The sequence below is a fragment of the Panthera leo genome, chromosome A1 (assembly GCF_018350215.1).
Source record: "Panthera leo isolate Ple1 chromosome A1, P.leo_Ple1_pat1.1, whole genome shotgun sequence".
NCBI classification, from domain to species: domain Eukaryota; kingdom Metazoa; phylum Chordata; class Mammalia; order Carnivora; family Felidae; genus Panthera; species Panthera leo.
In genome coordinates this window covers 201,431,687-201,449,651 of record NC_056679.1, presented here as the reverse complement: position 1 = coordinate 201,449,651, position 17,965 = coordinate 201,431,687, and positions in this window count along the sequence as shown.

The window sequence follows — 17,965 nt, the reverse complement described above, 5'->3', positions numbered from 1 at the left end:
TTATATATATACAATGGAATACTACTTGGAAATGAGAAAGAATGACATCATGCCATTTGCAGCAAAGAGGATGGAGCTGGAGGGTATAATGCTAAGGGAAATAAGTCAGACAGAGAAAGACAGATATCATATGTTTCACTCATATGTGGAATTTGAGAAACTTAACAGAAAACCATGTGGAAAGGGAATGGGAATGGGAAAAAAATAGTTACAAACAGAGAGGGAGGGAGGCAAACCTAAGAGACTCTTAAAGAGAACAAACTGAGGGTTGATGGGGTGGGTTCCGGGGGGAGGGGAAAATGGGTGATGGGCACTGAGGGGGAAGCACTTGTTGGGATGAGCACTGGGTGTTGTATGTAAGTGATGAATCATGGGAATCTACTCTCAAAGCCAAGAGCACACTGTATACACTGCATGTTAGCTACCTTGAAAATAAATGATAAAAATAAAAAAGGATTCTAAAGTTATGAATAAAAAATAAAATGAATTCTTATCCTAAGAAGTCTATTCAATTTCTTTTTTTTTCTGATACCATATAAGAGCTATAGCCGGGATTCTGTCATCACCACTCATAAAATCAGGCTGCATCCATGCTCCATGACACAATTTAAAAAATGTCCTGGAAGTCATTTGTTCACTGATTAGCAAACTTTATATATGAAGTCAGTCTTAGCAGTCATACTTTTTTGTTCCAAAAGGATAACTTCAATCTACACTTTTATTGTCCCCCCCCCCCCCCCCCCAGCCCCAACATTCTATTACCATTCGGGCATCAACCAGGTCTTTTCTATATGCCCTGCCCTCAGGGTATAGTTGATATTGCAAAACTGCTGAGTAATTGCTCACTGTGAGTCTCAAAATAAACTTGTGACAAGTACAACAGAATCTATAGCTTTGAAGTAAATGAACCTGCATATTTTGAGTACCAAAAGTCTGAAGTTTGTATCAAAGAGGAATAATAAATTAACAGAACCAAACCTCCCCCATCCAGCTCTAGGAGGCTGCCTAACTGTTACCACATCCAACACCATCTTTGCTCATATTCAGAAGCCCACGAGGAGTCCAATTAGCTTGTAGATCATTCAATGATTATTCAAGAATGCACTGAACGTTGATTGTGCAAGGAAAAACCTTCTCGTGGCTACCCTGACAAATCTCATCTTTAGCTTCCAGCACACTGCTGATGGCCCTGTAAGAGTAACAGCAAAATATGCAACTCAAAATACACAACTCAAAATTAAGCTTATTAATATACTTGCAGAGTTATGCAGCCATCACCATAATCTAATATTAGAACATTTTTATTACCCCCATAAGAAATCTTGTACCCACTGGCCATCACTCCTCCCAGACGTAGGCAACTACCAATCTACTTTCTGTCTCTATAAATTTGTCTATTCTGGACATTTCATAGAAATTATGTCATATAATATGTGATCTTTTCTGACTGGCTTCTTTCACAAGAGAGAAAGTCAGCACTCTAGCATGTATCAGTACTTTATTTCCTTTTATGACAGAATGGTATTCTATGGTATGAAAAGCCACTTAGGTAATCAATTGATGGACACTTGGGTTATTTCCGCTTTTTGGCTGTTATGAATATTGCTGCTATGAACATTTTTGTCCTTGTTTCTGTGTGAATATATGTTTTCATTTCTTTGGTGGAGATACCTATATAATACATGACAGTTTTTAGCAGCTACCAATGAAAGCTTTAGACCTCTATAGACCTGGTGCTTTGGAAAGTCTCATTTTCCTAACCCTTGCTTCCATATACAACCTGTACTTGGGTAGGACTAATCAGAAATAGGGTGAGGTCTATGCCAAGCACACAGCATGTGAACTCTTTTCTGTCTCCGTACAGATCATTTGTATACTCCTGGATAATTTTTAACTGGTTCTACATTGGTATATATGGTCAGTATGTAGGAAACATGAACAAAGTTATTGAAATCAATATAATTTAGAAGATATTTAGGAAAGTTGGTATTAATGAATGGTTCATTCAAAATGAATGAATCATCTAAAAATAATTCAAGTGAATATCTATAAATGGGTAGTTGAGCAGTTTGGGAAGCAGAATATTGTAGTTACATATTAGAAGAATACTCTAGTGGAAGAATGGACTTCAGGAGAAAGACCTGGTTTTGAGTCTCAGCTTTTCCACTTATTTGTTGTTTTGCTTTGAGAAAGTTATTCATCATCTGTAAGTTTCAGTTTTTATCATTTCTAAAGTAACATTAATAATAATATTTATCTTTCGAGACTGTTAAATTACATGAGAAGTTCTGGTAAGCTCAAGAAATAGAAGTTGTACTTATCTTGGAATGCCAAACTCCAATCAAGGTGGTCAGAGCATTGTCCAGGAAAGTAGGATTTATTTGCACGCCGTCTCTGAAGTTAGAGCATAACTAGTGAGAAGTCCTACATGTAACCTTGAAATGGGAAGAAGCCCTCATCCCTACCAAAATGTGCAATTTTTTTTTAATTGAAAGAGAATCTCACACATGGGCAAGTGCATATATATTAGAGGAGATAAAGGAAATGGGGTTATCATTGATGGATAAAATTAACAATTGGGCAGGATCACCTGTGCCCTTTTGCCTATTACATCGAATTACCAACCTGTAAGACCAATCTGATTTTGGAAATCCATATCAATTACCTTGAAATACTTTTTGTGTATTCTATCATATATGTATCTTACAACATTATGTGGATATTTCGCTTGATAAGTGACAAAACTAGGTCTTTTTTGACTCCTGATGCCCCCAGATTGTCAGGGCAGCCGGAGTTCCTGATGTGTTGTAAAGGTTCATTGCCGAACGATGCCCTGTGTTACTGAAGTAATGAGCCCTTAGAATGGATTCTTGTGGCATTAACTTGGTCTATGCAATACTTCAACATGCAGATTTGAAAATTTTTGTTTAGGTAGTAAAAAATAAATGTCATTTTTGACAATTTAATGCTGTCAGCTAACATTGTTCGTATTTTACTGCTGCCTTCTTTTGAAAAGTGATTGATATGGTATATAAGTTGTTTAATTATTTGGCTGACTTGGTTCCTGAGGTCTGCCAAAACATTTTCTTTTTTGGTTTAAGAACTGTTTGGGAATAGCTTTCATGTAAAATAGCATGAAGTCATTTATGAAGAAATATATAAATATATACAGAGAGAAAATTCTAGAAAGGTATAGAATAAACTATATACAATAGTTAGCTCTGGAGAAGGAAGCTGAATGGCAGAAATGGGAATGTCTGCAGGGGCTGAGAAGGAGAATTTTAATTTTTTCAAAGGTATAAATCTATATCGTTCTTTTCGTTTTTTAAACAATGACCTGGTATTAACTTTGTGACTGGAAAAACATCTCTGTGTCTTGAGAAACTCAGCCGGCTCCATTTTCACATTCTTCATGTCGCGTTTTAGAATACATTTTCCCCTTTTCTAGGTCATCACCGTTCCCTGATTTGCATATAAAACACAACAAAAGAGATACTTCTGTGACTAGACTATAGAATGTGTTTTGTGTTATTCCTCTCTTTTGTGCAGAAAAGGTTTGTAAAATGAGATCACTAGAACACTGGGATTAAATAAAAATCAGTAATGGCACTAAATTCTCAAGATAGACATTCAGTGGCATCTAGTAATCATAGATTATATGAATCTTGTCTATGTACCATCTCGAAGTAAACTTATTTTAGTGGAGTGGGTGTATTTGATTTGCTAAATGTTGAGAGCAATGTATTTTCAGAGTAAGCATTTCAGGAATGAGATAGATTGTACATTCATGCTCTGTACGGGGAATGACAGATCCAATCAATGCTTATTTCACTTTTTATTGTTCCTATAATAAAAAATACAGTGAAATAGAGGATGAATGTTCTGAGGTACTCACTATTCTGTATAAATAGGATTTCTAAATAAGAAGGAAAAATCTATAATTACTCATTTTATTAATTTAATCTTAGTTTTTGTCATTGCATGTTTTTCAGTCAGCTATAAATTTATGTCTGAAATACCATTAAAAGTCTAAAAGTGAATGTTGCTGAGAAATTGAGATGTTATTTCAGGGACATTCTACAGGTTGAAATCTCATTTATCTGGTTTTAGATGATGGCCCTAGAACCTCTGATTTTTTTTCAGCTAAAGTAGTTTCCCCCCCCCCACCTTTTAATGTCACATAATGATGTTGCTCTCTCCAAGTGATTTTAATAGAAAAAAATTTTTAGCTCTTGTAATCATTTTCTTCAGTAGTTAAATACTCAATGTATCAATTGATTAGCAAAAGAAACAGCATCATTCTAATTTTGGAGACAAATCAGAATAATAGAGAGAAAAACCACCTAACATAATTTTCAAAAAATATCCAGACAACTTTTAAAGGAAGCAATTATTATTTAATAAAAAAATAAAAATTAGTTTTGAAAACCTTAAAAATGTACATTTAATGATTTAACAAACATATATCAAGCTAATACTAAGTATAAGACAATACAATAGGTATTTTAGGATTCATTCATTGAAACATATTTACTGAGCATCTACTATGTATCAGGCTCTGTTCTAAATTCTGGGGATGTGTTGGCGAATAAACTAGACCATTCAAAACAATTTTTGAGCACCATTATGTTCCAGACACTATGAATAGAAAAAATATCCCTCATGGAGCTTATAATTTAGCTGATAAAGACAGAAATATGAAAGATAAATAAGTAAAATGTATAATATGTTAGACCGTGGTAATTGCTAAGAGGAAATCTAAATAAAACCAAATTAGGCTTATGAAATGTTGAGGGAGGGCATGTGTGAACTTTTAGATAGGGTGTCAGGGTAAATTAACTGAGATCATGAAGTTTTAGTAGACCCCTGACGGAAGTAGGCGGAGCTATATCTGGGGAGTATCTGATAGCTGGTCAAGGAGAATCCTAGGCAAAGGCGATAGAAATGCCAAGGCCCTGAAGTAGGATTGTGTCCACAGTGTTCCAGGAATAGCAAAGAGGTCCCTGTGGTTGTTGTGGACAGGACAAGCTGGAGCGAAGAAGAGATGAGGTTGGAAGGGCAATGAGGAATCAATGATCTTTGTAATGGACTGGAAATGGGGCCCCTGCGTGGCTCAGTCGGTTACGAGCCCGATTTTGGCCCAGGTCATGATCTCACAGTTGGTGAATTCCAGCCACGGAACTCTGGGCTGTCTGCTCTCAGCACAGAGCCTGCTTCTGATTCTCTGCCCCCCCTCTTGATTCTCTGCCCCCCTCTCCCTCTGCCCCTTCCTTGCTCTCGTTCCTTCTTTCTGTCTCCCTCCCTCTCTTTCTCTTTCTCTCTCTCAAAAATGAAGCGATTTCACTTATGTTTCAACAGGATCACTTTATTGTTTTTAAAATGTCCTGCAGAATGGCAAGAAAAAAAGCAGGGAGTCTAGTTGAGAGGCTATCTCAATGATTGAGTTCAGATACGACGTTGACTTTGATAATGTGGACAGGTGGCGAACACCTAAGTATATCTTGAAGTTGGAGACAAGAAGATAGCATGGCAATCTTGCTATGGTGTGTGAGGGAAACTTAGGAGTCAGAAAATTATCCCAACGTTTTGGGCTAGTTTTGTTAAAGTAGGAGTTTGCCATTTAACGGAAATCGGGAAAATTATAGCAGCGAAGGTTTCGTTCCCAGGTCCAGTAAGTTTAGTTATTCGGTTTTGTGAGTGTTAAATTTGAGATGCCTTTGGATATTCAAGTAAAGATAGAATATATGGTGAGAGATTTAGGCTCGTGAAACAGTTGAGTATCATTAGCATATAGGTGATACTTAATGCCATGAGATGGGATAAGGTCATTTGATGGGGATGAAACCTAGAAAAGAGTAGTTTAAAAGAGTGGAGGGAAAGAGAAATTGCAGACATTAAGTGTAAACAATTCTCCAAGGAATTTTGTTGGAAAGTGAAGGAAAGAGAGGATGGTAGCTGGAGATGGAAATAAAACAAAGATATAAAATATAACTATAGGGGCACCTGGGTGGCTCAGTCGGTTGGACGGCCGACTTCGGCTCAGGTCATGATCTCACAGTCCGTGAGTTCGAGCCCCGCGTCAGGCTCTGTGCTGACAGCTCAGAGCCTGGAGCCTGCTTCAGATTCTGTGTCTCCCTCTCTCTCTGCCTCTCCCCCACTCTCTCTCTCTCAAAAATAAACAAACATTAAAAATAATTTAAGGGGCGCCTGGGTGGCTCATTCGGTTAAGCGGCCGACTTCAGCTCAGGTCATGATCTCACGGTCCGTGAGTTCGAGCCCCGCGTCAGGCTCTGTGATGACAGCTCAGAGCCTAGAACCTGTTTCAGATTCTGTGTCTCCCTCTCTCTGACCCTCCCCCGTTCATGCTCTGTCTCTCTCTGTCTCAAAAATAAATAAATGTTAAAAAAAAAATTAAAAAAAATATATAACTATAGAAATAAATAAAAATAATAATAATATTTGGAAAGTATGGTTTTGAACCTCCTTAATATAATTTTCATTATAACATCTCATATAATTCATATTATAATGGTTAATTAAAAAAACAAAAAGTAGGACCTCAAACAGGTCACAATTTGATGAGGATATAGAACACAGGAAACAATTGCAGAAGAGACTTCACACCTGAGAGGCTCGCCTGACCAGTGAACATGATTTTGACCATTGCGTTATGAACTCAGAGAAATAGCACTGATTATGAAGAACTGACAGTGTTCAGAAAGGGTCAAGTGATTTTCTACACACCTTACAAGAAAATCAACTAGAGAGAAGTCATTGTATTAGAATGGAAATGGCAACAGATTGCAAAGTCATAACGTAATTTTGTAATTTTGACTTAAATTGGAATTAGGACTTTAGAGGGAACATGCCCCTATGGGAGGAATATTTTTCCAGAAAAAACGGGACAAAAGGTATGTGTATTATGAATCCTTATTCTTTGTGGAGAAGCATTTTTGAAGTAAGAGATAGGTAAATATTAAATATTTAATATGATCGGTTTATCACAGTTTGAATTATATACTGAAATCCTAACCTCTCATATCTCAGAATATGACCTTATTCTGAAGTAAGGTTGTAGCTTATAGTTAAGATGAAGCCATACTGAAGTGGGTGGGCCCTTAACCCAATACAGCTAGTGTCCTTATGAGAGGAGAAGAGACAAAGACACTGACACACAAGGAGAGAACACCATGTGATAAGAGAGGCAGCCATAGAGGTGATGCAGCTGTAAGTCAAAGAACAGCAAGGATGGCCAGCAACCACCAGAAGTTAGGAGGAGACAAAGAAGGAGTCTCCCCTACAGATTTCAGGGGGAACGTGGCTTTGCTGATACTTTGACTTTGGACTTCTAGGTGAGATAATGTATTTCTGTCGTTTTAAGCCGCCCACCCAGTTTGTGATGTTTTGTTATGGTAGCCTTAAGAAACACATACACTATCTATTCCCAAATATAGGAAAATATAATTTTAAAGTTCTTGCCTAGAATTTGGGTTCCATCTTGAAATAAAAAATGAAAATAGGGGCGCCTGGGTGGCTCATTCAGTTAAGTGTCCAACTCTTGGTTTCGGCTCAGATCTCATGGCTTTGTGGATTCGAGTCCTGTGTTGGGCTCTGCGCTGTATCTGCCTCTCTCAAAATAAATAAGTAAAGAAAACAAAAAAATGTACCAATAGGACACTCATGGATGAGTAACTATATAAATGAGGATTGCTGTAATATTACTGCTTTATTAAATACAATTATTAAGCATCAACGGTGTCACACTTTACATTATCCCGGACTTTCAAAATAGCCTATCTGCAATGTAGGTATTATAGCCCCCATTTTGCAGATGAGGGGTCAGAGGTTTAAAGGAGTTACAATGATTAGTGAGACAGAATTCTGTCAGATCTGAGCCCTTCCTACTCTTACATGTCTCCTCTCTTCCATTAAACTACAAAAGAAAATAATGCATGGAAAAGTCATCAGAGATGAAAAAAACATGTAGCTTTCTGTATGTTTGTGACTTTCTAACACTTCATTTTTTAACACACAAGATATTCTTTTTCATGGTTTATATATTTCAAGGTAAAGAGATTCAACTGATAGGGCCATGAAGCAAGTGCCTCAATGTGCATGGCTTGTGTGAACAGATACCAACATGAAAAAAAAAAAAAAAATCACTATGTAACTCTAAAAATAAGAATAAAAAAAACCAGGCCACAATTTGCAAAAAGGTTGCCCAAAATGAATACAAGTAATTTGTACATACCCTGAACAAAGAAAGAAAGCAAAAACTTGACAGAATTCTTTACTACAATGTATCACCTCAGGTAAGAAAATGTAAAATGTGTCAAAATCAGAACAAATGAACATAAACAATGAGAAATTTGGTAGACTACACATGATTTTTTTTTTAATTTTTTTTTTTAATGTTTATTTATTTTTGAGAAAGAGAGAGACAGAGCATGAACAGGGGAGGGTCAAAGAGAGGGAGACACAGAATCTGAAATAGGCTCCAGGCTCTGAGCTGTCAGCACAGAGCCTGACGCGGGGCTCGAACTCACGGACCGCGAGATCATGACCTGAGCCAAAGTGGGCCGCTTAACCGAATGAGCCACCCAGGCGCCCCTACACATGCTTTTTAACACACTTATCAAATAGAAAATCTGGAAATAATTACACCATAAAACATGAAAGAGAAATAATGTGTACTGTGACTTTTTGTTACTCGGAAGCTTGTGTTTTGAAGACAAAGGAAAAAAAAAGAAATAATTATATGAGAAAATATTCGGTTAAACAATGAGTGAAAAAATCAGGGAGAATATTTTTGGCTATATAACAATACCATATATCTGCATCAGTGTTTTAATACTTAGCTTATTGACTTTTTGCATTATCTTATGTATTTGACATCTATCAGTGCTTAATGAAGTATTTTTGAAGAATAGCCCTCCATCAGATAAGAGTTTCCAACTTTTACGAATAAATTTCCCTAGCGTCCATTTTTCAAAATGTCCAGTTCATACTGGCCTCACATGGCTAAGTTCTTGACCATAACCCTAGTTGAATTTCATTCTGTCTGGTCAAGGAAGGTCTTTCTCATTTTGGTAGGCTGGAGGGGATCAAAGGTCAAGCAGCTGGAGAGAGTGGAGGTTAATTTTTCTCCACTCCGGTCCTCTTCATTTCTAGCCACTTCCTTCCTTGCACCTTTGCTGTCTTATCCCAAAGTACATCGCTCACTGCGGCAACTGGCATTTTTGGGAACATCCTGTGGTGGTATCCACAAAGCCTATTCCTGTTGAGAAATAGAAGACAGCTTCCTACATCGGCTCCCTAACATACTCCTCTGTGAGCCCAAGACAAAACTGCCACTTCCTGTTCTTATATTGTCAACATTATCCGCAATAGTCTTACACATTATTGTGAAGCAGCATAGTAATTAGGAGGATAAACTTAGGTGCCAGAGAGAGCTGGTTTCTGGATTCAGTCTCCTCTGCTTCCGAGATGGTGCTGGGTAAATGACTGAATCTCTCTAAGCCCCAGCTTCCTCCAGTGTTTACTGATTGGGCTCCTGAGAGCAAAGGACATAATGCTTAGAAAGCACTACCCTTTGTGCCTGTAGAAAGCGGACAATAACAGCATTTTTTGGTATTACTTGTGTCACCTTAAATAAGTCACTTAACTACACTGTACCCCGGTTTCCTTATTTGTAAAAAGGGGATAATAATATGATCTGATCATGGAGCTGTTTTGAGGATAAAAGAAGAACATTTCAAAAGCACTCAGAACCGTGCTTAACACATAGTAAGTGGGCAACAAATGTCATCGTCATCATTAGTGTTAATGTAATCAGCAGCATTATTTATTAATGTGATGACGGTACAGTGAGATTCTAGCTATGCTCATTTACAATTGGTATATATTAAGTGTGGCTAGCTTTGTATAGTAGTATAGTGTGATTTTAGTGAGTAGTCTGTGTAATTTTAGGTCTGGCTGAAAAAAAAAAAATCTTTCCTACTCCACCACAATCCATGCTTACCTTTCCCATAGAATTCTCAGGGACTGAAAATTCACCCTGAGACTCCGAGTTTAGAAGTCCCTTCTCCAATGGATTTCCCTTAAAATGGGAGGGAGTTTAAAATAAGTATATATCTTTCTTTGAGGAGTAATAATGCCCAAGGGAAATTATAACACGGATCATTTTATCCGATCGTTTACCTTCTTGGTAACAACAACACAGTAAAATTGTACCTCCTGGGGAGTAGAGCAAAGTCTGTAGGCAGAATAAAAGTTAGAGTGGGTTCTTATCCAAATGATTAGAAATATTGAAGTTGCTGTTCCTTATTCTTGCTCTTCCCTTGATGCAAACGTAGCTCCAGAAGGGTTTGGGTAGCAGAATTTGATTTATAAAGAATTTCCTCAGAATGCTGCAGAAGACAATGCTCATGGTAAAATGTCCTCCCTCAGAAAGAATGAAACAAATGGATGCATTCAATTGAATCTTCCATAATTGGAAAAGAGGTTGTTGATAAGAAATGACTGCCTGATTAGTTTTTTGAGCAATAAAAATGCAATAGAAAGTGTGCATGAAAAGAAAGAATTTGAAAAGTTTAGGCTTATGGAGAAAATGTTATCAGCAAAAAAGTCACTAAATTATAAAATCATTTGTGAACTAAAATGAAACATGGAATTGGAAATTTTAGCAAGGGGTATGTTAAATATTAAAATATTAAAATTTGAATGAATTGTTCATTTTAATGACTGTTACTAGCACAAATGTATGTAGCAATGCGGTGAATCAAGATTATATAGACAATAGATGTGAACATTTTAGAGAAAGTACTCCTATCACACAGACTTTTTGAGGCTGACTAACCTTGGAAATTCCTTTGTTGGCACAGGTACAAAATTATCCAGATTGACTTTCTATGTATTCCCATTCACCATATAATAAGCAATTGGGAGATAATTAACAGTCCTTGAATTCACTTTAAACTTTACAGACTCAGCTAAAGTGATATCTGTTTCATTTTGGAGGGCTATGGCCTTTTAGAAAGTGACTATAAATGATGTAATATGTAATCAAACTAGTATTCTGATCAAATCAGGAATAAGTACCTTTTATAGTGAACATACAGGCAAAAATAGAGGTGATTTTATTATATTAGAACACCAGGACTAGTCGGAAGCAAAGTTAAATAATGGGTACCTCCCCACAAAGGTGTTTGAGACTATTACAGAGCTGACGAAGCCCAAACTTATCTTCTCGTCAATTTATAGTGCCTGAAATATCTACCATTAAATTCATGTTTTTGAGGTGACATCATGTCCAGAAGATATGATTTGTTTAGCTAGAGATAAGTTAGCTAAATAAGGTAATAAACATCAACACATTTGCTTCTATGAATTATCAGATAGATTTGCTCTCAACTACTATAGTGGAGGCCAGGAAAGAAAGGGACTTGCTGTATGCTGTATCTGGAATAAGAACCTGTCTGTGGAGAACTAAGCCATACAGATTCTCACACAGGATAAGAATGTGCCCTGGTGCTTGTTTGCAAGAAAGGTTGGAGATGGAAGAAACAACTGAGGGGTCAGGGGAAGGTGATTATGTAGGTTCTGTGGAAATCATCACCGACTTGACAATTTTGCTTAAACATTGATATTTCATAACATTTTTGTGAAAGGATTTGACTGATACAATTAAACTTGGTTTGAAAATTGTGAAAATCTTTTACCATTGCTGTAGGGACTCTGAAGACAGTAATATGCCTCAGTGTATCTCAGTGTATATACACTGAGATACACTCAGTGTATATACACTGAGATACACTCAGTGTATCTCAGTGAAAGCACAAAATGTAAGACCCATGCTTATAAGCCCAGCATTAGATCATTATTATCTTTATTTGTGTGGAGCAAATAAAGCTTGATCTCTCTTTCACTCCATACCTAAACGTTAATTGCAGATGGATCGTAGACATAAATGTAAAACCCAGAACCATATAATGCATGGAGAAGAAAACTTTGGGTAGATAGAAATTTTTTGGACAGAACATTAAAAGCAATAGCTGTAAAAGAAAATGTATATATAAGTTGAATTTTGTCACCCCCTAAATGTGTTCATCGAAAGTCACTATGAAGAAAATAGACAAGCCACATATTGGAACAAATATTTGCTGCATATTTAAATAACTTGTGTCCAGAATATGTAAAGTCAACAACAAAAGTATGAACAATACAAATACAGCAAAATAAATGCTTCAGAGGCTAATAAGCACCCAGGAAGGTGCTTAACATTATCAGTTACCAGGGCAAAGCAAAATAAAACTACAATGAGATACCATTTCATACCCATTAGAGTGGCTGCAATCGAAAAGATTGATAACACTAAATATTGGCAAAACTATAGGACAGCTAAAACTCTCATACATTGCTGGTAGGAGTATGAGGTGGTTCAACCATTGGAGACAACTATTTCATAGTGTATTATCAAGTTCAATATCCATCTACCCCGATCACCCAGGAGTTCAACTTCTAGGTATTCACTAAAGAGAAATGAAAACATAAGTCCACACACACACAAAACTTGTACAAGAATACTCATAGCAACTTTATTCATAATAACCAAAAACTGACAACAGCTGAAATGTTTATTAACACGTGAGAAGATAAAAAAAAAAAAAAAAAGTTGTGGTATAGTCATACTATGGAATATTAGACACCAGTTAAAAAGCACTAACTACAGCATACATCATGAATGAATCTCAAAATGATGCCAGGCACAGAAGAGTACATAGTCTATGATTCAACTCGTATGAAGTCCCAAATCAGGCAAGAGTATGATGACAGCAGTTAGAAATTGGTTGTCTAAGTGGAGGGAGGATGAGATTACTGGAAAAGGGCTTTAATGGAACTTTGTGGGGTGATAGAAATGCTCTACATCTTGTTTCGGGGGGTGGTTTCATGGATGATATGAATACCAAAATCTTAAAATCTGTGCATTTTTACACATTACATATATGTGTGTGTGTGTGTGTGTGTGTGTGTGTGTGTGTGTGTATAATCGGATTCTTGTATGTTGAATTTCTATTATATAGCAGGCAATGTGCTAACGGCTTCGTAAGTAGAATATATAAATAAATCTGTGAGTCCTTACAGGGTAGGCTTTTCTCCCTCCTTATTTTAACTGTAAGAAGATTAAAACTCTTTGGATTAAATTCCATGAAACTTACATGGCCAGTAAATGACAGAAATGATATTTAAACCAATGCTCATGCTACTCATGCTCAAACCCATGCTTTTCCAGAGCTGTCTTACTTTCTTAATCAATACTTCTTACAGTTCCTAAGACAAAATAAACAGACTTGGGAATTTGTGGATGCAATTGAAATAAATGGAACTACAGAGAAACAGCTCGAAAACTGTGACCTGATGTCTGAAATTTTGTTTGTAAGAACTTATGTGTCACAGAGAGAAGCACAAAAGGATTCTGAGCATAGTACTGAACTCACAATGCACGAGGCCTATTATCTAAATGATTTCAGTATGAACTATTTTTAAGAAGCTAAGGTATTTAGTGTATGTACCTATTAGAATAAATCACTTTGTAATCCTTTCTTTTGATAGAATTACAATTGTCAAAAATGTTTAAACAAACAAAAAAATGTATTCTCTCTTCTATTGCTCTTTGCTAAAATAGCACTTTGCTGAATGGGAGGAAAGAACTATAGAAACATGGAGAACAAATATGACTTTTAAAAGGACAGACTACATAATGCTGGAGTAAATGGTATAGCTAGAGGAGCTTCAGAAGTTATCTCTTCATACATGAGTTTCCTTCGCTCTTTTTCATCGCACTCAAGTTTTTCCACTAGAAATTCATTTTTTTAGGGCTTGATGGTACTTTTTGCTTCTCATGAATATCTTAATGAGATGCCACTACCTTTTAGAAGAGGCGAATTATTACGCTTTATCAGTAAAAACATGAGTTTGTGAATAAAAAATTGGCAATAGGAGGCAAGCTTGTTAGAGTAGGATAGGCTATACAATGATAACATATGAATCCTGAAAACTCAGTGGTTTTATACCACAAGATTTATTTCTCACACCAATTTCTGAAGTAAGTCAGGGTGACTCTCGAGACACGTTTGTTCAAGGATCCAGGTTGCTTCCATTTTACTGTTTTGCCTTCTCAAAAAGTGTCATCTATGGTCTCTGCCAAAGTGCGTCACCTCCATTTACATCCTGTTGATCAGAACTCAGTCTCACTGTTCACCTTACCACAGAGAAGACTAGGAAATGTCTTCCTTTGGGCCCAGGCCCAGGAAACGATACAATAAATGCACACGATGCCGTCTGGCCCAGAGCAGAGTTATCGTTAGCAGTGAGAGGACACTGAAAGAGAGGTGAGTACATTTCAAATGTGAATTTGGTCAATTTCTGGAAACATCTAGGATGGCCCACCTTGCATAAACATGTAACATTTGGAAACCAGAGCCACTACTCTACAAATATATTCTCCTAGTATGAAACTTTGTTGACTGCCCTTTTGACTGCTCCATATTGTCAGCTCATAAAACTTACCCTCAAGAAGTAACTGATGTGTTCTTTTCTACTAAGGCATAGGGATGTCACCATCCAGAACATGATGAAATGGAGTTCTCTACCTTCTTGACCTCCCTAAGAAATTCACTGTTGAGACTGTGTGCTATTCATACCCTCGAGTAACATGCACTTAAGAGAATGCCACTTATTTTAAATCTTTTTTTTTTTAAAAAGAAAGGAAACAGAAGAAAACAAAACATAATTTGTGGATTAAGTATGCTCTGCAAATCTCATACTCATACAGGTTACTTTAAACCATGGAGCTAGAATTTCAGGAGAAGGAGATGCAAAGAAATGAAGAAGTGCACTCACCATGAATAAATTACAGTCATTTTATTTAAATATTATTCCTAGGAAAGGGATTTCCCAATACTTCTCATCATTATTTGCAATTCTATGAAATTCACCACTGAGAAGTTGAGATGGAAGGGAAATTTTGTTTCCACTTGAAAATTATCTTTATAGGTATCATTTTATAACTAAGGAGAAGAATTTAGCAAATACTTCTACTTAGCTCTGAATTTCTTTTCATCAAGATAAGGAGATAAAACAGGTAAATTTTTTTATAGAAACATATTTCAAAAGACTTTACCATTCTTTTACAGAAAACACTGTTTCACGTCATCTTATGTAATAAAAATTGATTTCCACCAGTTCAATGCGGTGCAGTGTTTGAGCAATTACTCCTGACACTGTCACAAATGTTAAAGTGTTTAACAAATATTTCATAAACATAATGAAGCTGATTATAATAAGTGATTTCTCATTATATTTATTAGGAATTTGATATGTGTAGCCACATGTCAGATGATTCCCGTTACTGTAAAAATCAATTGGCAGGTGATAAATAATTTTTACAAAATGATTGAATCAATGTCAGCCTCCAAGTAAAAAACTATGTTGGACATCTTATGAGTAGAGAGACACTGATTGTTTCTGAAGTCATTGCTCTGAGTATGAAATTTAAGTAAATAATGGATTTATTGAGCATTAGAGAAAGGGCCTCACTGTGAAAAGACAAGGTTGGGAGATGTTATGAATGGAAACCAAAGCAAACAGCAAAACCCACCAAAACAGCAACATACAACTTCCGATTTCTTATCATGGTACGCGTTTGATTTCCAAGTAGTAAATATAGTCTTTTACACGATGTCAATTAAGTGAGAAAAATTCTGATGAGGTTGAGTATTTCTTTCAGGACACATGATTTTGATGATTTTGATCCCCTTTCTCTTTCTTTTTGTCTTGGCGGCCATGATGCAATAATCTGTAAGAATAGAGAGATGATGAGGCTGAATAGAGCAGCTGCGTGATTGACCATGGCAGTGGTCAGAATCCAGAGGGCCAAATCAGCTAACTGGGGTGAGGATTAGCACACGGAAAACTGCTGATTGATGAGCCCCGCCTCTTCTCATCTCCAACACAACATGACACGTCCTCCAAGCAAGGCATCTGAAATATGAGATTGTGGAATGAACTTGACTTGAAGTGAGGGTGCTTTCCCGAAGGAAAGAGAAAATTAGAGAGAGAAAAAAAGGCTTGATTATAAGCACTATGATTAGGACCATGATAACCACAGTTTAAGCTAAAGCATAAAAGGCTTTTGGTGTTTTTTTTTTTTTTTTTTTAAACAGACATTAGTGAACATGGCAGATGTGCTTTGACTAGCCTCAGCAATAGTAATCCTTGTTCAGTCTAAATCTAGCCTCCTTACATTCCCAGCGTTTTAAAGGTGTTGAATAATATTCTTTTAAAAAGGATACAGAGTACATGAGAAGATGAATGCATATGGTTTCTAAAGGTTCTAGGAAATAGTAAAAGATATTGGGGAAAATTATTTTCCAAAATAGTATGAACTTAAAATTGAGATAAATGAAGTTTATCTTCTTAAGAAGTTGATGCTTAGGGCACCATTAGGAGAAGTTGTTATTTCAGGTCAGCATGTCCCCAGGTCTTTCTTCCAGCCTTTTCTCTATTCAAGAGTACCATAATTTCAGAAATGGTGAATACTTTTAACTCCAGTTTAAATCAAAACAGTAAACATGCAAAAATAGTAGTTCTTTTCTAATGCTTCTTTCTGTTAATTTTTTTCTGGTACGAAGTCTCCTATGTGGGGAGTAGGGTAAGAAAGGGGCTTAGACTTGAGAGCCAGTTAAGGGAGAGAGTGGAATCAGCAAAACTAAACTTTCCTCTTTAAATTTTTTTTTACAAGTATATGATTTGGTGGGGCGCCTGGGTGGGTCAGTAGGTTAAGTGTCCCACTCTTGGTTTCGACTCAGGTCATGATCTCTTGGTTTGTGAGATAGAGCCTCGTGTTGGACTCTGTGCTGGCAGTGCGGAGTCCATTTGGGATTCTCTCTCTCCCTCTCTCCCTGCCCCTCCCCCACTCACACGTGTGCAATCTCTCAAAATAAATAAATAAACATTAAAAAAACCCCAAGTATATGATTTGGGTTATTATTTTAGAAATGCAAAGGAGTGATCCTGTAAAATTCCATTTGAATGTTTTAATCTTAAATACATAATTTCTAGATCTGGCCAAATTCTAATCTCTGTTGGGAATAAGTTCGTAGTGTAAAGGAGTGAATTCCTCCTAGAGGTTAGGATAAGTTTTGGTGCAAAGAAGGAGTTTTTCAGGTAGAGTTTGATGTGTCTTCAGTGGCATTTTTTTTTAACTTGAGAAATGGAATTCTCTGGCGTTGATAACAGAGGAGCAACTTGAAGATGAACTGTGTAAATCATTACCAATATGACTATTTCTCAAACGTTGTTTATAAATGGTATTCATAAATGAGAAGATGGTCCTTATCTTCTCTGGTCAGTTCTCCAAATATACCAAAGTTTCCACTGATAAGAAGCCATTCTATTTATAAATAGTGCATTCCTCCCTTGAGCAAACATTTATTGAGAATTGATATCCTGATCTCTAGTAGGCACCAGAACAGGCTTATGGCAGTAAATGAAAACCCTCCATTTTTGCAATAGAAAATACATATAAACCAAAACAAGCACACTGAATTTTTCCAAAACATGTGGTTATCCAATAATGCTCATTTCACTGCTAGAGCCTAAAAAGTGGAATATGTTTAAATAGATGTTGATATGGCCAGTTGATTCAGCTTTTCCTAGAGGCTACATTTTAATTTATATATCTAAGTTTTCTGAATTCAAATAAAAAATATCTCTTCTAGAATGGCAATTAGCTTCAAAATTATCCTTGAATCTATGAAACACTCTTGATACTGACAGGGTTTAGCAAACCAATCAAAAATCCTATCTCCCAATATTGAAATAAGCTTTTCCACGTAAAAATGAGGCTTTTATTGTGTTTACTAAAATTACGTGTTTATTCATCTTAATAGGGATGTATCAAAAA